Source organism: Felis catus, chromosome A2, assembly GCF_018350175.1.
Source record: "Felis catus isolate Fca126 chromosome A2, F.catus_Fca126_mat1.0, whole genome shotgun sequence".
NCBI lineage: Eukaryota > Metazoa > Chordata > Mammalia > Carnivora > Felidae > Felis > Felis catus.
This window is the reverse complement of record NC_058369.1, coordinates 40,779,699-40,799,891: the sequence shown is the minus strand read 5'-3', so window position 1 is coordinate 40,799,891 and position 20,193 is coordinate 40,779,699. Positions and strand designations below refer to the sequence as shown.

At 40.0% G+C, this 20,193-nt stretch overlaps 1 long non-coding RNA gene across 2 annotated transcripts in view; it reads right to left on the bottom strand.

Annotated features, from left to right (window-relative positions):
- Positions 1-13,669: 13,669 nt before the first annotated feature.
- The window catches only part of LOC109496678, an 87,896-nt gene continuing 81,372 nt past the window's right edge, over positions 13,670-20,193 (bottom strand). For both annotated transcript variants that reach the window (XR_002740351.2, XR_006593909.1), the window contains 2 exons: positions 18,766-18,849; positions 13,670-14,872 (listed from right to left, as the gene is read on the bottom strand). This is a non-coding gene — a long non-coding RNA (uncharacterized LOC109496678). The remainder of the gene's footprint in view (positions 14,873-18,765; positions 18,850-20,193) is intronic.

Below are 20,193 nucleotides of genomic sequence, written 5' to 3'. Positions count from 1 at the left end.
CCTGGACCCTGCTTCTGTTTCTGTGTCTCCCTCTCTCTCTGCCCCTTCCCTGCTCACATTCTGTTTCTCTCTCTCTCTCTGTCTCTCCCTCTCTCTCTCTCAAAAATAAGTAAACATTTAAAAAAATTTTTTTAAGTAGAGCTTATACATACTTTAAATGCATTATTGAACTTAGATATTAAGCTTTTATTTTTGTTTTTTTTAAGTTTGTTTATTTGAGTTTATTAAAATTATTTATTTATTGGGAAAGGGAGAGAGAGAGAGAGAGAGAGAGAGAGAGAGAGAGAGAGAGAGAAAATCCCAAGCAGGCTCCACACTGCCATTACAGAGTCCAACATGGGACTCGAACCCATGAACCTTGAGGTCAGCCCATGAGCCAAAACCAAGAGTTGGACACTTAACCAGCTGAGGCACCCAGGCACCCCTAACCTTTTATTTTTAAGTGGGTAAAAAATGGAAAGCAAGAGTATTGATTCTGGTGATCAAGTATTTTGAAAATTAAAACTACAAAGGTGAAAGAACTTACTGTGCATGCCAAATGTGGACAGCATTTAGTTTTGCAAAGATAATTTTGGCTCTTGGATGGTCATTTGAGAAGAAAAGTTCTACAATGTGTATAACAGAACTGTGTCATTGAACTTTATGTCTGAAAGGTAAAATATAATTCAAGATTTTATGATCTTTAGTTTTTACTTTATGAACTGAAACTTTGGAATTCCAGAACTCTTTTTGTTTAATATCAACTCAAAAATTAGGCAGTGAGACATTCAATTTCAGTGAGAAACTGAAAATTACATTTGTGAATTTAAATGGAGGCTTAGCCCCAGACTGTTATTTCATTACATTTAATGCCCTATCAAGGGAAAAGTGTCTGCCACAGAACATTCATTTTCCTGTGTCCTTTATGTACATCCTTCCCAAAGGCAGGAGACTGACAAAGTTGACTTTGTGAGACTCATTCTGTCTGAATGATTCCAATCTTGAATCCATGAGACTAGCTTCCAACTCCCCCAAAGGGGGAACTTAACAGCCCAAAAATATGAGAAACTGCTCTGTTCTGATTTTTCCCTAGCAACCAAATTCTCACAGGGCAGCTGGGCCTGCTAAGTACACTCCCACACTTTCTGCCCTACATACGTGCTGTTATGGTCAGCTCTACCTCTCTAGCTTCCTCCAGGCTTCCAGTGACAGTTGTCATTGCATGATGATAATACTCTTTTTCTTCTCAAATCTAAATGACAAACACAGTGCCCAAAATACTTTCGTAAAGGGGCACCTGAGTGTCTCCATTGGTTGAGTGTCTCACCTTTGGTTTTGGCTCAGGTCATGGCCTCACAGTTCATGGGTTTGAACCCCACGTTGGGCCGCATGGAGCCTGCTTGGGATTCTCTATCTGTCTGTCTGTCTGTCTCTCTCTGCCCCTCCCCACCTCAAAATAAATAAACTTAAAAAAAACACTTTAGTAGAATGCTATTAAATGCTCACTGTTACTGTAGTGTAAGAAGCAAGTCCTTGCTACCTTAGCGTAGCCCTAATAGAACACTGTCCCTAGCATAATCACCCTTTGGTTAATAATTCACCATTTAGCCACCTCATTAGTAATTGTCAGTCTCCTGATCTGAGCGTTGACAGTGGGAAGTAGACTTCTCCCAATTTCTCTCTCTGTTGTTCATCATCCTCCCCTTCCCTGTTTTCTCTCTTGTATCAATACTTTTCAATCACCAAGGAGAGAGACAAAAAATTTTGTTTAGAAGCTCGTTCCTTTTTTCCAAGGATAAGAGAATTCAAGGGAAAAGAAAAACTCCCCAGCTCTTATTTTTAAACTATGCTTCACTACTCCCAATGCTGAAGAGAGCAATTTCTTATATTGGTGAGGAACAAATACAGGAAAAGTTAAGTAATTCCCCAAGGTTGCCGGCAGCTTTTTCTCCCATCCTAGAATTCAAACCACAACAAAGAGCCACTTCAAAGTTACCATGCTACAGAGTTCTCAAATTTTAGTTAATAATAAGGTTTCTGCCTACCCTGAGTCCAGTGGGTACCAGAAAACTCTTCTGTAAATGAAATAAAGATCACACTGTAAATGTGTTCTTCCCCATTCCCCCAAAAATATAATTTATTTTAAAATATAATATTTGAAGAGAAAACAAAGATAGCCTCCTAGACTTGATTGTTTTTCCTACATGATTTTGGGAAAGGGTGACTTAATTCAAACCCAGAGAATTTGTTGAAATTTTGCAATATCAGTTAAGTCATTGACCCTTTAGGGACTTTTTGTTCTAAAGTGATAGCTATTGTTTTTAGAGTAAAGTGTTTAGAACAGGGTGAAGAGAGCTCCTAAAATTGCTATGTGGTATAACTTGGCTAAATTTTAAAGCTGAGTAAAAAATCTGAACATGGAAGTGCTATTGAAGTAATGGATGCTAATATTGTGGTGGTTTTAAATCATAATGGCAAAAGTAATTAAACAGAAAGGTGACCAGCAGACTTAGAAAAGGGTCTGAGATAAGAGATAAATAATTTCCTCCAGCTGCTGACTGGCTCTCAAAAAAGCAGATGCTATTTTTATCTCCAAAGGAAGAACATTTTTCTTCCTGTAAACTTTTTCTTTTTAGCAAAACTTGAGGACATGATAGCTTTGTCTGGGTTGAAGAGAAAGGAAAATAAAAACTTAGCAATTGATCTCACTGGTCAGTTTTCTTTGAAGGGTCACTTAAAATTGGAAGTATTTCATCGGACCCATCAGAGACTGGGGACGAGTTGAGAAGTCCAAAATACAACCCCTTTTCTGGAACTAAAGGCAAACATACTATTGTTGAGCCTCTCTGAGGGGAAAGAACATTTTTTAATTGTTGGGAATGATGTAGCCATCTAAATGGTTTGTTTAATCCCTTTCGTCTTTTCTCCCCTCCCTAAACCACCCAAAACCCATCCATAACCCCCCATTTCCACCCCAATCCCCACCACCCCTGCTACAGACCCAGAATAAGCTGGCTGCTACAGTGGGGACAAAATCACAAAGTGAAAGCCATGTATAAGAATATAAAGCTAAGTTTAAGTCCAGGCTCTGTCCCCTCCTAACTCTAAAATATCAGTGAAGCCACTTTCTGAGCCTTAGTTTGTTGTGGAGAAGTACAGACTTAGCTTGTAAATAGGGAAATTACCACTGCTAACTTTGGAGTGTTGAGATGATTCAATCACATAATCCATATAAAGCCTCTGACATGGCCCTAGACAGTGAGAAGGATTTAAGGTTGGTTCCTGATTACAGCCCCTCTCCCTACCCAGTTCCTAACGCTACTTTGATCCATCCCAACAGCGCTGAGGAACATTTAAGAGGAACATGAAAGAAAAGACGAGAGGTAACAGAAGGTTGAGAGAAAATCCAGAAACCTTAAAGTGGTTCAGCACTCTCTCCTCTTGTCTTCACCCTGTTGTCAACAAGAGCCAACAGTGGCCACAGCAGCAATAGTAACTAACATTTATTGAACACTTAGTATATTCCAGGCACTGCAACTGGTATCTTATTCAGTATTCACAAGAGCTACTCTTGTTAACTCATCACATATGATATTAAGTTTTTGACTGCCCCGTCCACTCTTCATTCAAACTATTTTCTGTCTATTTAAGTTCTGAAGTCTCTTTGCTGCGCATACTTGGACAGTGTTTGGACCCAAGGCCGGGACTTGACACACTATCCATAAGAGGTTCAACATTAGTAGATTCCATTTATTGTTTCAGCCTGTGAAATTCCATCTACATTCTAGTTGTACAGCCACATATTCACTGTACACCTCAGCCTCATGCCACTCACAGATTCATTTCGTGTATCTTCGGAATGGTCATCCAAGTCAGTGATAAAACAGACCTCTTCCTAAGGGCTCTTTCAGCTGCTCTTTTTCCCACCAGGTGGGCATTTTCTTTTTGATCTCCCCTGAATTTGGGTGGATAAATTCCACAGCATACTCTCACTTTTTATAGCAGTTGTCTGGGAAACCAACTGTGTAGCTCCTAGAGACCTTGGGGCCAATGAGCAGCTGCAGCCTCTCCCGGACAGAAGAGATCCACTCCCCCGTGAGAAATCATGTGCAGGTGCACCCACTTCTAGTGGGAGAATGGGGACAATCAAATCCAGCTGGTCCTTGTCTGGTCAGCCCAGATGGACCATCCAAATCCACATTTGGACAATTCTCCAATCTAAAAAAAAAAAAAAAAAAAAAGTTGGAATTCTAGTGGATTCTTTAGGCCCCTTGAGAAAGCTCATTTCTGCTCTCTTCCTTCCCTCCTCCCCTCTCCCAATTCACACATATGCACTCAGATCCTCTTCCTCTCTTAGTTCTCCCTAAAGGAGGAGCCTGATGTGATCTACCCCTCCAGTGGTCTTCCCTTGTAAGAGTCTCTTTTAGACTTCTTAGGGCTAGGATAGTATAGACCTGCCTCAGCTCTCCCTCTTGAGGAGACTTGGCCAGCATTCCTTCTCTTTGTTTCCCTCCTTTGCTTTCTCTTTGGGCAATCCTTCTTCCCTGTGGCAAGTGCAGTTTCCAAACTCCCGACAGATTTAGTGTTAGAGAACTGGGGGGAAAATTAGAATTCTTTGGAATACACCAAGTCATAAATCCAACATTCCTCATGCAACCTAACTCATTATTAGAAATATCAAAAATCCTTAATAAGAAAGATACATACATTTAGTAATATTCACAATGAACTATAGTCTAGCTTGAATACCCAAATACTGGAAAACGTGTAGGAACGTTACTGGGTAACTATAAGTAATGTTAACATGCTACTCATCTGGTAAGGTTAACAGCTCTAAATAGAACTGACAATTTAAAGACTTATTTTTATTCCAAATCTTGTTGTTTCTTTGAGCACCGCTTACAGGTTGACTACAGAGAATACCAAGTGAATAACCTTAGCATTCACTTTATCAAAAGAATGCACCGCTAGGAGTGGACAGGGCCCAGCTACAAGCAAAACCAGTGAGATTGTGATTGCTTCTCTCCTTCTCACCCCATCCTAGTGACCAGAAACATTGACCTTGACCTTCAACTTTGCATCACCTTTTCCTGCTCTTGTTTTCTTCTTATTGGCATCATTGGATTTCTTTGAAGAGTAATGTCTCTAAGTAATGTCAATCTTTTATTATCACAGGAGAATTATAATACTATTTTCTTTTTCTAGACTTCTAAACTTCATCTTTTTTTTCAAAATGTGAGATTCAGAAAAAAAAATTGTTTCACAAAATGGCAGGAAGGAATCTCCATATGGGAAGTGTTATTACAATGGCTATCTACTGTTTTGGCATAACCGGGAATATTTTTCCCATTCTTAGAAGAGTAGCACCCTCTTTTTCACTTGTGGATCTTCTCCGTCTTTACTCTGTGGCTATCATCCACGGTGCCCCATTTCCCCTGGTAGCAAGGAGATGTACCACATTCTTTCCAATGGCTGCAGCCTGCTCATTAACTATATATCGTTAACCGGTCCCTTATTCAGAGCCATTTAGCAGTTGTTATTTTGAGCATGGAGCTCTGCTAAGATGTCAAAGACAGAATCAAAAGATAGTTGATGTTGTGTCTACTCGTTGGAAAAACCAAGACTATAGGAGTTACATGGATTCCTGTTCTTCCTAACCTCCCAGTTACTTAATTGTGACATTTCAATAAGTTACTGATTTTCTCTGGTACTAATGATTCCTTTGTTTGGAACCTAGAACACTGATTCTAAAACAGACTCCAGAACTATTAGCTTAGGCCAAAACTGTTTGATCAAATGACCCATACCATGTCCACTCAGGACATGAAGCTAACCTCTCTTACTTTTGGGATGGAGTCTTTTGCTGGCTACACACACTTGGTCTGGAATAAGCTTATCTTGCCAATAGTTATCTGATTAGTTCTTTGGTGCACACAGTATGTTTTCTTAAAAATTTTTAAGTAGCCTATTAATTAAAATGTATGAATTTGACTTTATAAATAAATCTAGATTTCCATTTTCTTTTAAAAAGATAAAAATATCAAGAAATACTAAGCCCATGTTTCTGAATAACAGTCCTTTAGATGGGTCACACATTCTCCACTGAGTGCAACCCTATCCAGTCAGCTTTGTTTCTTTGCATTTATCTTCCCAACCCCTCTTGCAGACTGAATTTGTAACACCTGCTCTGTATGATTCAACCCAAGCTCAGTAGAGGACTAAAGTTTGAGGTCAAATCCTCATCTACCTATCTAATTCCCCCTGTGGATCTAAGAGGGTGGTGTTAGCCAGTTGAAGAGAGAATTCAAAAATTTAGCAATCTGGAGCCAAATCAACATTTAATTTTATTTTATATCCAATAGGTTATTGGTTGGAGTATAAGATAAATTGCTAAAACAGAGAAAGCAGGAAAAAACACAAAAATACAGTAGCTCAAATAAAACAGGTTTATTTCTCTTTCTTGAAATATTCCAGAGGTACTCACAGGGTCCAGGTTGTAGGTAGCTTCTTTGTAAGAAATCATCCAAATATGTAGTTTTATTTTCCCTTGAGGGAAAGATGACTCTGTCGTCCTCTAGTGCGATTTCTCATCCACCTGATTAAAGGTGGCTCACATTACACATCCAAGGTCCAGCTCATGGGACAGGGGAAAGAGCAAGTGCAGAGGCAACAACCTGCCTTTAAGGAGGTGTCTCCGAAGGCAAACCCACTACCGCTGATCTCACTCCCTGGGTGAGAACCTACTCCCTGCTCCCTAAAGCCTTTCAGAAAGACAGTGGGAGACAGAAAGATTTTTCTTCTCAGAGACCACACTCACACATATACAAGCACACATGCCACAGCCAGAGGCATCTATCTGTTAGCTCTGAATAGTCCTTATTTTTTTTTAACAAATAGCCACAACAGTGGAAATAATAGGAAATGGTCTTTCTATAAACTGTGGATTAGACACCAAATTTTGGCTTTCACAACTTCTTTCCAATTCTTACTACTACTGATTCACCTGATGGGTGAGGCTTCTAATTTTGCCCATATGGAAATTATACATTTTATTAAATGTTTAGAGTGGAAGAAGTCCCTCTTCACCTGACGCTTCTGTATTTTTTTAAAAACTTCCTTACAGTCCCATGCTTTGTGTGTACATGTGTACACATAGACGTGTGTGTGTGTGTGTGTGTGTGTGTGTGGTGTATACCACATTCATTAGGGAAGAGGACAGAGAAAAGTATAGTAACAGTGATCTCTTTCCATGGGTTCTCCAAATCTTTGATCAGAGTTGCTTACCAGTTATTTGGATCACCTGGCTTTCTCATCCAAAAGAAGACTTGCATACACCGTTCATTTCTCACAACTTGAAAGCTATCCCCTAGGGTTATCATTCCACTGGGAACTTTTTAAGAAACTTTGCATTTAAAACCAAATTTTTAAGATGGCTCAAAAACACTAGAAACCAAGGCTTTCATGTATTTTTCAACTTTCATCCTAGTCCCAGAAATTTCATTTCAGAGCCCCAGTACATTATAGAGATAAAACCACTACTGCCCTGAGTGAAGAAGACATCGGTGACCATGAGCCCTACCAATTGACCCTCCCTGTCATCTCTTCAAAAAGCCCTTGAAGCCTCTTTGAGGAGCCTCTGTCACTTGGTGAATACTAGGTGAAAACCATGCCTCCCTGTCCCTTTGTTTGTAACCAGAGGTTCAATAGTGGAAGAAATAAGGGGAAAGACCTCCAAGAAAGTGTGTGCCTTTTCTTTGTAATACCAGTGCAATCTGCCAATTCTCTTAGCTCAGTATAGTAGAAGAACTCAGCCAGCTCGGGCATTACACAGACAAAGCAATGGCGTGTTGTTAATAGACTCATGCAGTTTTTAGTGCCAGACTTGCTTGTACTCACAGCCCTCCTCTGACTTGCTGTCCTTTCAAGATGGGAAGCAGATGCTGTGCTGGGATCTAGTGGCATCATCACAGCTTATTAAATGAGAGACCGTGGGAAGCTCAGTTTCCCCATCTGTAGAGTAGGGAATATGATTGCTTTCTCTGCTCCAGCACCAGGCTCGCTCCCTTCCTTCTGTGACTTCACCAGAAACGCCTCTCTGACCACCCACTTGTTCTTCTGGCATTCTTTATTACCTTCTCATAGTGCTTCTCACCACCTAACATCACATGTACTTATTTGTTTCTCATCTCTCCCCCCTAACCAGAATTCAACCTCAAAAGAGCAGAATCATTGTTTTCTTCTGTTTGCTGCTCTTCCCCTGAAGTCCAGGAGAGTTTTTGGCATTTATTGGTGGGCAGTAAAATGAGGTAGCTGTGGAATGAATCATGAGATTGTTGTAAAAAAGAAAAGAGTATGTATAAAATGTCCCACATGGTACCTGGCACACAGAACGACCTCAGTACAAATTAGCTATTTGTTTGACTGTCCTCACCTCACAAACAGAGGCTCTAAGATGAAGAGTGACCTCATAATTTCACCCCCTCCTTCCCTTCTTGGTGGGTCTCTTTTCCTCCAGCATCGCACCAGAGTAACAAGTGTTTGGTTGAGTATCAAATGGAGTATTTGGCTTATTAGAACCTATGTTGTACAAAAAATAATCATTTAAACCACTCTCAGATTTAACACAAGTCTCTTTAAACATCAGGATGTTACTCAGCAGGGTGAGATTCTCATGGAATGGGAGGCTTCTGGGGTCTGAGACCAAATGTAGATAAAGACACCCGTTTCCTTGAAGCCACGCCACACATGCCCTTCCAGAGTGGGAAGCAGGCCCTTGTCTCCCTCTCTCCTTCCCCCCCTCCCCTTTTTCTTTTCTGCTGTGCATAGAGCTGAAATAGTATGAGTTAGAGGTGTGCATTTTTCAAATCACAAGTAGTGACAAAGACTATGAGTCTCAGAACATTTGCTAGTTGGAGGTCTTCTTTTACACAAGATACATAATAAAAGTGGACATAATTGGTCTAAAATCACACACTGAATGAATTGTAGTGCTAGAACCCAGTTCTGTGGCCCCCTTGTCCAGCGACTTTTCTCCATCTAGTTGTCTGCCCCCTAGTGTGTCACATGTATCCCTTCCATTCTTCCTTTTCTGTGTTTCACTCCTAAAACTATTCACCAGAGTGGATGCAGCCTCCTTGACTTCCCTCCTCTCCTGGCTCAGGATCCAAGCATCTTTGATGCAGGAGGCATGCTTCTTCCCCATGCCTCTTCTAGTTCCTCGCCCTTTCCCCACTGCCCCAGGAGTCAGTTGGATTTCCACAAAGCCTCTGGAACTCTCACTAGCTGCTCTGTAATTGGGCCAGTGCCTGCCTCCTCCATCCCTTGGCAGCTACTGTAATTCTTGGTGGGAAACATCATTCCTGAAGCCCCTGGCATGGGAATCATGACAACATAGGGCATCGGAGCCTAATATTTTCTCCCTGAGTCACATTGAGCAGAGGCAACATCCTCACACAAATATCAGAAAACACATCCAGACAGACAGCATGAATGGATAATGAAGAGGACTTAGAGACTCCAACAGTATAAACAGAACTGCATTTTTAAAATAATAAGCATTCGCATATGATGCCAGATGATTCTTGTAGATTAGCTTGTGGCTCCAAATGACCTCACATTGCACTTATGCCCTGAGGTGGGTTTTGATGGGGAGAGACATTACACAGAACAACACTTTGCTGCCAAAGAACCAACAGGGTTCTAGAAACTGTTTGACTGCTTAAAAGTTGGACCCTTCTTTTGTGTTTTGATTGGAGTTATGGGGCTGGTTTCCCAGTGATCAAGCATAAGCCCATCAGTGCCATTAGTGCACCTCATCTCCATCTACCCCTTTGTTCACTCCCCCCCCACGTGCCATACACATGTATACACACACACACACACACACACACACACACACACACACACTCAATGATCCTTTCAGAATTTTTCAAATAAATATGGGCATCTCATTTTCTGTTGGTCCAGATGTGGTTTTTTAAATACCTTCAAGGGCTGTGACTGTGACTGTGGAGACAATTGTAGACAGCAAGGAGGAGACACCTTGAAGGCAAGGCTTTTAAATAGGAGCAGTGGTGTCCCTGTTCTTGCCCAAGGTCATTTGCTAGAGCTGGGTGTTAATTACCCAGTGCCTTCTGTCCCCAGAGTTCTCTTTGTTTCTGATTCCTTCTCATGATACTTAGTCTCTCCACGTGTTTCACAGACTATCCCCACCACTTCACCATTATATTCATTCAAATGGAGAAAGGGAGGAAGAAGAAAAGGGAGAAAAATGTATAAAATTTCTATCTGCACAACCCTTTCTTCAATCTTTGGGCTAATGCCTGCGGTAACAACTTTAATAGCCTTTGAAGTTGAAAGTGGGTTTGAGTATATTTTAGTGGGTTCCTTGACAGTCTAACTGATGACATTGTATATTTTAACATAGTTTTTGCTCCAGTGGTTTCTTTTTCCAGCAATGGGATGGGAAAACCTTAATACATGAGGATATCATATGATACGTGGGTAATAATCAATGAGGACACGAAATGGTCCACAAATCAACAGTGTGTTATTTTTAGAGCATTCACGTGATGGGATTCATCTTGAAAGCCTTTCTGAGTGTTAGGATCTAAAACTATCGCCATGATTTACTGAAGTCATGGAGAACACATGTGACTCTTGTTTTGAAAATGACAGTATGTGGATACCATTGCTTTTTTTTTTCCTCCCCTTTTAGTTTCTTACCAAATTGGTGGGCAAAACCAAAAGACCCACATAAATTCTCCCTGGTACCCTGCTGTCCGTGTTCAAAGACTGGGAGTATTTGGTGTACATGATCTATGTACCAAGGTGATATTCTAACAGAGACAAATTATGTTCAAACATCTGAAAGTCATCATTTCTATGCATATGCAGGCATTTTGAGAAAAATCTACAAGAGGATCAAAAACAAGATTAAACCACATCTGTTTGGGTTTAAATGACATTGTCTATGTAGTTCAAAGTTGTTTCCTTTCATATAAAAAAAACCTGCCCAGCTGTTTTTTATCTTAAATTCTTAGCCTTTATCAAAGGAGTGTTTTCATTGGCTAGCCAATGTTATTTCTAAAAGTTGAACTTGTTAGGAAAGGGGGCTAAGAAAAAGAAAATATGCTTTATTCATCTTGGTTCTGTCCCCAGAGCCCTTTCCTGGCTCTGGCAGAAAAGTCATGCAGGGGTTCAGTTCAATTCTAGATAGAAACGCTGTATCTACTGTGTGTCATCATGTCATAAATTAGGTGTTCTATAGTTTTATACAAGTAATTGATTACAATTGACACTGATAAGAAACATGAAACAAAGAGTGACTCCTCAGAGGCATGAATTGTATAATAAATAAACATCTGACTGCATGGATGCTCTGCACTGTTGAATGAGAAAGGGAATGTTTTTGAAAGCCACCATCCAACAGAAGATGGTCTTATTTAACAGACATGTGGGTGCAGAGTGATATTGCACCAGTGGTGTGTTTCTTTTGGACATCTGACACATTTATAACATTACAATATCACATCTGGTGATAAAGTCCTCCTATTTTATGAGGAATAAATAAGCTCCACTACGAGCCCCACTAAATGGTTCATTGGAATGAAAGTTGAAAGCCAAAAATAGGAAGGAATCAAAGGAATATGATATGACACCCAAACCACTCTAGGTAATCGCTTAGCTGCTTTGTGGTTAGATAATCCTTCATGTCATGTCCAGCTGTTTTTAGCAGAATGACTAGACAATGTAACACAGGTAGGTTTCCACAGATGCACACACAGATGGACTCTATAGCACTCTATATCACCGTTTGTCCACAATCAACAGATAACTTTAAGGAGGACATTGTTGAGAAGACAACTTTTGGGGGTGCCGGGGTGGCTCATTGAGTTAGGCGTCTGTTGATCTCTGCTTAGGTCATGATCTCATGGTTTGTGAGTTCAAGCCCTGCTTGAGAGAGAGAGAGAGAGAGAGAGAGAGAGAGAGAGAGTTGGGATTCTCTCTCTCTGCCCCTCCCCCTGCTCATGTGCTCTTTCTCTCTCTGTCTCTCTTTCTCTGAAGAGACAACTTTCCATTGCAATACTTATAATCAGCTCTCCTTTAGATACACAGAGAAGTATTCTTCCTTATCAAACACAGCCAACCGTCAAAACTGTGTCCATAGTTTGTATCAAAGAAGTGGTTTCACTTTTCCAGTTTTATTTACCATAAAAACATATTTTTGAGACTAAATAAATATGAAGCCCTGGGTACAAATGCAACATCCATTGCATTTGCTTTTTCTCCTTCATTGGGTTTTATCCACTTCTTGTTTCCTTAACATATTCAAAATCCTCAGTTGAGCTCCATACTTGGGCTCCAGGATCATACAATGTGGCTCAAATCTTAGTTTTGCCACTTACTAGCTAAATCATTTTGGCTACTTAACTTCAGTTTCCTCGTCTAGACAATGTAGATAATAACATGACTAATATCACCAAGTCAATGGAAGGATTAAATGAGAAAGGACATGCAAAACACCCAATGCAGTGCCTAGTTATAATAATTGCTCAAAATATCTTTGTCATTGATATACTGAAGACTGATCCAAACCTTCTCTCTGTTCCTCACTCCCTCCTGTCCCCTCATCATTTTTATCCTGTGAGCTCAAGTCCTAAGCCAGATTCCAATATGGAACAGGCAGTTGAGATTATCCAGCTGTCTTCACCTTGAGAACACTCATTCAACCTCTGTCTCTTTGTTAGCACCTGCTTCCAGAAAAGTCATGCTCCTCCCTTCTGAGACTAACTTCTCCATCTCTAAAGAGAGTACATGACATGTACTAAGTGTGAGTCAGAGGCCATGATGTCTGCTGCACTTGCTCAGTGGGAAAGACCTCCATGATCGGATGGTGCCTACCACCCTCGTCTACAGAAAGGGTAGTAGATGTATGCCACCAAGTCCTACATTCTTGGTCTTTGCCCTTCTGTCCCCTGAGACCTGACTCCATCATTCATCATCCTTTTCAATCACAATTCCATGCCTCTGTCTTGGGAATCATCAAAATAGTGTCTGAGGCCTCCTATCTCCTGCCCTTCCTCCTTCCATTCCTTCCTAAAACTGCTGCCCTGTTAATCTTACACAGCAATTCCTTTTCACCAACCTTCATGGTTCTTATTATCAGCAGAAAAAAAAAATCCACTCTTCTTAAATCTGATGGGGAAAGGGGCGCCTGGGTGGCGCAGTCGGTTAAGCGTCCGACTTCAGCCAGGTCACGATCTCGCGGTCCGTGAGTTCGAGCCCCGCGTCGGGCTCTGGGCTGATGGCTCAGAGCCTGGAGCCTGTTTCTGATTCTGTGTCTCCCTCTCTCTCTGCCCCTCCCCCGTTCATGCTCTGTCTCTCTCTGTCCCAAAAATAAATAAAAACGTTGAAAAAAAAATTAAAAAAAAAATCTGATGGGGAAAAAATCAGAATTTTACTGCCTTTATTGAGGAAGAAAAAATTTAAAGTCTTTTTTAAAGTAGATAAAATTATGAGGGTTTCTCTGTCAGAGAAATTTAATTAATAAGGAAACTCAGGCTTGGAGAGGTTAACCTTGCTCAAGGATTCATGGTGCAATGTATTGCTGTTTCATCATTTTGTTTGTGTTTTTCTTGTCTCCCCACCCTCACACCCCCACACCCCCACACCCCCACACCGACACATTTTTATGGCACCAGGGAAAACATGCTAATACAGAGTAGGTGCCTGGTAAATGCCTTCAAAATCAAATGGGACACAGGCTTCAAACAAATCCCTTAGCAGTCAGAAAGTGTAGCCACATGGCTTCTTAGTGTATATCTGATCTTTAACCCTTACATTATGTTGGACCTTTTACTTCTGAAACTATCTTCCCATGCTTATTTTATCCTAAAAACAACTGTATAATCCAATCTGAATGGTCCCATTTTGTGAATAGGGAAAATAAAGTTCGGGATGGTCCTGAATAAACATGCCGAGGCCACACAGCAACAGAATCTCTGAGCTAGAAAATGGACCCAAGTTTCTCCCATCTTAACTAAAATTTTCTTAAGCTGAAGCTTTAATCACACCTGTGGAGATGTCTGAAACAACAGCTCATAAACTTCTAGAAGTTGGCAAGTTACATTATTTTTAAGTCAAATAGCCACTGAAGTCATTAGTTCAAGAGTGTCTACCTCCAGCATGTGGCTTCTCTGCCCACTTCTTGCCTGGGAGGTGAGTTGAGGACAGAGTCTCGGCTTAACAGTGAATGTCTTGGTTTTCCTGAATTTATTTAACAACCACCCTGGATGTTATTTCAACACAGCTTATCTTCCTACACAGTAATATGTCCCTTTATAATTTCAAGGCAGATTGACATGGACTGGGGCTTTTGAGGTTTCTGGACAAAGGTGGCACTGAGGCTTATTCAGGGATTTGAATTTCAAATGGGCAGAGAAGAACTTGGCAAAATGCCTTCCCCTGGGAGGTTGGATGGAACTGCCAGCAAAGGAACATTAATGCTGCTTCTGTGTTTGGCTGATCTTCATCCAGAAAAAGAAGAAGAAAGCACAAAGATGCTTCTCAACGTGGTAATCCAACGGTTTTTAAAGAGTATTTCTTGTCCCTCGGTTCCAGAAAGGTGTGGTTAAAGAGATCTTCAAAGGAGGAATAATGAAAAAGCCAGCCAGCAAGATCTGTAGTCTGGCCAGCTATGGAACAAGGAAGCAGCTGAAAGACTTTGTTGGTCGTTCAGATGTGGCCTTCTACACAGAAGATTCACCAGAGCTCAGAGATGGTTTTGTTCCAGTACTGGTTTTGAATCTTCTGTTCATAGGATTTCTATATTTATGTTGCACATTTTAGGCAAGTATTGTCCTTCATTGATTCAGCTATGTCTATCTGTCACCTGAAGACAGGGAAAAAAAGACAAAAAGCCAACAAACCTTGCACCAAAAATATATATAGATCTTTTGTTCCTTTGTCAAAAATGTTCTGTGAGCATCATGTTTGACAAAGAATAACAACAACTGATTTTGAGGAATCAATTATTTTTCCCTCTAGCTATAAAATTTTGAATTTGTATAAAAAACAAACACCAAAAAATACAAGTTTGGTACCATCCCCATATCTTGTCAAGGCTCACTCCTTCTTTCACTTGGATCTCATCAAGTTGTACCTCCTCCAATAGACCTTCCCTCAAATGTAAATTCTAAAATCAAATCATAAATTATTAAGTTCTGTCCAGATGTGATAATTGTGGTGGTGTTTGTATAAAAAGAAAAAAAAATGGTTGTCTTTTGGAAATACATGATGAAGTATTTATAAATGAAATAATCAGGCAGAATTGGTGGAGACAGAGAGGAGATAAGATTGACCATAAGTTGACATTGCTGAAGGAGGCTACAGTCACATGAGAGTTCATTTTCCTGTTCTCTCTACTTTTATATTTGAATTTTTCTGTAACAAAGAAATCTAAAAATAATTTTTAAATGATCATGAGGTAGTACCCCCTCAGCCCTACTACCTACATCAGCTTGCTCTTCTTTGCTTTGTCCCATTGGATACTTTTCCAGCCCCTAGATCTCTCAAGTCATCTTGTTAATGGTTTGGTTTGTATTGGTTTACAGCCCCATCCTCTACCAGAATCTAAGCTCCATGAGGGCAGATACCTGGTCTGAATTATCCATGTCTTAGTAACAGCACAAATGATGAAACATTCAGATATAGATTTATCTCTCATACCCATAGTTCTCCAACCAGAAGACCTGAAGCAATTTACCTACTTTACCGCACCTGTCTTCTTACCTTCTGCTTAGAGGTAATTTCTCTTCTCCAGGAATGTTGTGAGCATGGGAGCATTATACCAAAAGAGCCACAGGACTTATCAGTTTCTAGCCTTTTAGAAAATCAACATCTTTTAGCTTTTTCTCTTTTGAGGTATTAGTTGACATTTCCATTTTAATCATCTCAACCATTTGGGAAGATTGAGCAGCTAAAGGTATTTCTATTCATTCACTTTTTAAACTGAAAAAGCAAAAAGACTAATTTTGGTTTTACCACTTCCGACCTGATGTAGAAATTTCTTTTTGCTGATTTCTTCTGCAAAATGGAAAACCAGAGTACAATAATTGGGGTAATCATAAGATGAGAGAGATAAAAACTATTTGGAACTCAGTATAAATGCCAAACCAAATTTAATAGAAATCCCAAACACATTTGAGATATCAGCAGTTCTCCTAAGGCCTGATGACAGCCTTGATGGCCTTAATTTTTCCCTAATATGTAGTTCTCTGTTATAGTACTCTACACAATGCTGTAGCATATCATTAATGCTTACAAATGTCATAAAAGTACACAGAGCAAAAAACCTCCCAGCTAGAGAAATTTTACAATCTGAAGATAGAGGCAGTTAACTTTCATCTAGGGAACTGACAAAAAACACAGAATGGGTGGGTAGTTTGCAGAGAATGTTCCTATTTGTTCTTTTGAAGTGGGGGGACAGTGTTTAAGAATTGACAATATTTGACTGTAGAAGAATATTCAAAATAAAGTCCAGAGAAAGTACTCCTGATTAAGGGAAAAAGAAACAGGAATGAGGGAAGGAATCTTTAAATAGAAAAGAACCCTATTTTAAAACTGGTGAGGAGCAAAACAGAGAAATAATTTTCCTGAAAATAATTTTTTTGAAGATAAACCTCAGTTTGCAATTGTTGGAAATAAAAGAAGAAGCAGCAATATGGAAACATGGGAAGCTCTATTACATTGCCCACCAGATGCACTGGAATACAGATTTTTAATCCATGCATAATCTCAGAGTTAAAAATAATCTGAGCTGCTAAAAGTATATGATGGTTCTTTCTAAAGTTAAAGTATAAATATATCTCATTTGTTGAAATCAATATGTGAACCAACAAATATTTAGTGAGAAAATGTTGCATGCCAGGCACTGAGGATATACAAAGCGAAGGCAGACAGATGCAGTCTCTGTCCTCATAGCATTTATAGTTAACCAGAGATGATAAGTAGTAAGTAATAATGAAACTAGTACTATAGATAATTAACTAACTTATGGTAAGTTAGCAAAATAACTGTTCAGGCAGCCTCTGGAGCATTTAAGAAGGAGGACTATCAAATCTCAGGGGATGGGAAAGGGTATTGGGGAGCCACAGAAAAAGGCTGACATAGTGTCATTTATTCAAATTTGAGCTGAATGATTGGGGACTGGCTAGGTTACCAACGGGGAAATGTTTTCTATAAATAGTGATTAGCTTCTACAGAATTGCCAAGGCAGAAGAAAGCAAGTTGAATGTATAAACTGAGAGAAGTTCAGAGTAGCTACAGTGGAAAGAAATTGGGGGAAAAGTAGATGATGAGCCTGGAGGAGTAGGGAGGAACCGGATCATACAGGGCCTTGTTAAGGATTAAGAACAATTATTCTATGAGCAGCAACAGTTATGGGAAGTAAGACCAGAGAAAATTTAATGACTCTTCTTGTGATAGTCATTCCATAATGAGGTGAATTAGAATTGAAATGTGCTGGAAAACAGACCATTTGTACACATTGGCCAAGACATCAGACACCTCCAGAACTATAGAATTCTGAGAACTCTTTGTGCCCTGTGATTGAAGAATCACACTGTATCCTGCCAAAGGGAACATAAACATATACAAACACACACACAAAAACAAAACCCTGGAGATCATCTCTGGAAAACAGACAAAATAATTCCAAACCACATCTAAGGCACAAGTGCTTATGAAGAGATGTCATGTGGGTGGGGCCAACCCACCCAGAGGCTTATTGGGCAATTGCAGTGAATAGCTTGGACTGGAGGGATAATCTGAAAGTTGGCATCTCCTAAAAGTGCCACAAATGGGAGTGGTAGACTACCATCCCTGGAAATTCTGGCTTGTGTGTCAGTGGCATAGGAATCTGCTCAGCGTATCGTATGAAGGTTCCACCCATTTACTCAAAACAAAAACCTGGGAGTCATCCTCCTTCCCAATTCCTCCTCTTCCTTTATTCCACACATTGAATCTATTAGCAAAGTATTTGTTATTCTTCCAAAATATATCTTGATTCTGTCTCTACTGCTACAACCCTGGCCAGAGTATCTGGCCTTGTCTACTTGTCTATTGATATAACATCTTAGACCCCTTTGCAGTCCATTTTCCATAGAGTAGAGAATGACCTTATAACCTTAAATATGGTCCCTTCCTTGCTCAATATTCTTCAATAGATACCCACTTAACTTAGAAGAAAATCATTCCCTTTCTGGACTACAAAGTTTTGCATAATGTGGCCATCTACCTACCTTTCCAACCTTCATCCATGCCTCCCACTGTTCTCTAAAGCTAGCCTTGATTCAGTTCCTTAAATGTGCTGAACTCTTTTCTGACTCAGAGCCCTAGAACAGTGTGTGGTCCAAGGGTCTTCTGTATCATTTGGGAGGTTATATGAAATGCATATTCTCAGATTCTATGGCTGATATACAACATCAGAATTTCTGGGGATAGGACCCAGAAGTCTGTGTTCTAACAAGCTCTCCATGTGCTTTCTTTTTTTTTTTTTTTTAAGTGCTAAAGTCTGAGAGTCACTACTCTAAAGAATTCTGTTCCCTTGGGCCTGAAATCCTCTATGCTTTCAGCAGAGAGTTTACCAGAAACCAAAATAGCAAAGGTTTAAAATGTAGAAATGTATTTCTTTTTCATGCAAAAATCTTCGTGGATAAAATGGGGCTGGATCAGGATTCTACTGTTCCAGAACTCCTACTCCTACTGTCTTTCTTGTGACGTCACCTTTCTGGGCCTCTGTTCTCAAGTTCACATCATGATTCAGGAGCTCCCCTCTGGTTCCAGCTGTCATCGCTTCATTCCACGCACCTGGAAGGAGAGAAAGGAAAAGGTCATGACCTTCCCCTTAAGGACACTTGCCAGAAGTCAGGCATACCACTTCCATTTGTTCCCCTTTGACCAGAATGTTTCTCACATGGTCACACCCAACTTCAAGGAAGACTCTCAGGTTTGCTCTGAGTGGTCTGTCTACCTAAACTCGGATTATATTGCTAAGGAAGAATGAAGGAATACATACTGGGAGTAATTTTCAGATCCTGCCACATCTCCCACTCTACCTCTTCTTTAATTTCATCCTTTCAAATAAACTAGCTACTAGGTTGGAGTAAACCCCATTCTATTGTTTTCTCTCACTGCACACAAATTATTTCCTTTACAGCTCACAATAAAATTTGTACTTTTATATCTGTAAATGCATTGAATGGCTCCCCTCCTAGACTGTAGAAACCACATGTATTCAACACGTGTCCTTAAGCACCTCATACAAAACCTAGTGCTTATCAGGCCCTCTGTCAATATTAGTTGAATGAATGAATGAATGAATGAAGATACAACTAAAGAAAATAATCCTGTGGAAGCTTGAAAAGTTTGTGTGGCAGAGTACAAGAGCCACTGGAGAGGAGCCACTTGTGACTGTCCCTACCATATGGCCTGGCACTCACTCCAGTTAGGGGACCTCTACTCCCAGCACTATAAAGAATAAATCCCAGGGCGTCTGGGTGGTTCAGTCAGTTAAGCGTCTGACTTCGGCTCAGGTCATGATCTCGCGGTTCGTGAGTTCGAGCCCCGCATCGGGCTCTGTGCTGATAGCTCAGAGCCTGGAGCCAGCTTCAGATTCGGTGTCTCCCTCTCTCTCTGCCCCTTCCCTGCTCATACTCTGTCTGCCTGTCTGTCTCTCTCTCACAAGTAAAGAAACATTTAAAAAAATGTTTTAAAGAATAAATCCCATCTCTGCTATGAAACTATATACTCTCAACCAGTTTTATAGAAGCAAGGAAAGAAAAAAAAATCATGGCAAAGAAAAAGCTCAAAGAAAGGTAGTAACAATAAATCCCAATTTATTAGTAATCACATTTAAAAAGATGAATACAGTTTGCCAGTTTCCCTGCACAGGTTCTCAGATGTAGGTAAAAATAAAACAAATTTCATAGCTTACAAATGATGTGTGTAAAACATAATGGCGTAGAAAATTTGAAACTAAAGGAATATATAAATAGAAAGCCAACATTAATCAAAACCAGCTCTTGTAGAAAATATGAATATCACATGATATAGACAAGGATGAAAGAATCAGTAAGAGACAAGGATGTTATGTAATGGTAAATGGAAGATGGAACTATTCTGAGCCTATACATGGCTAACAGAATTCCAGAA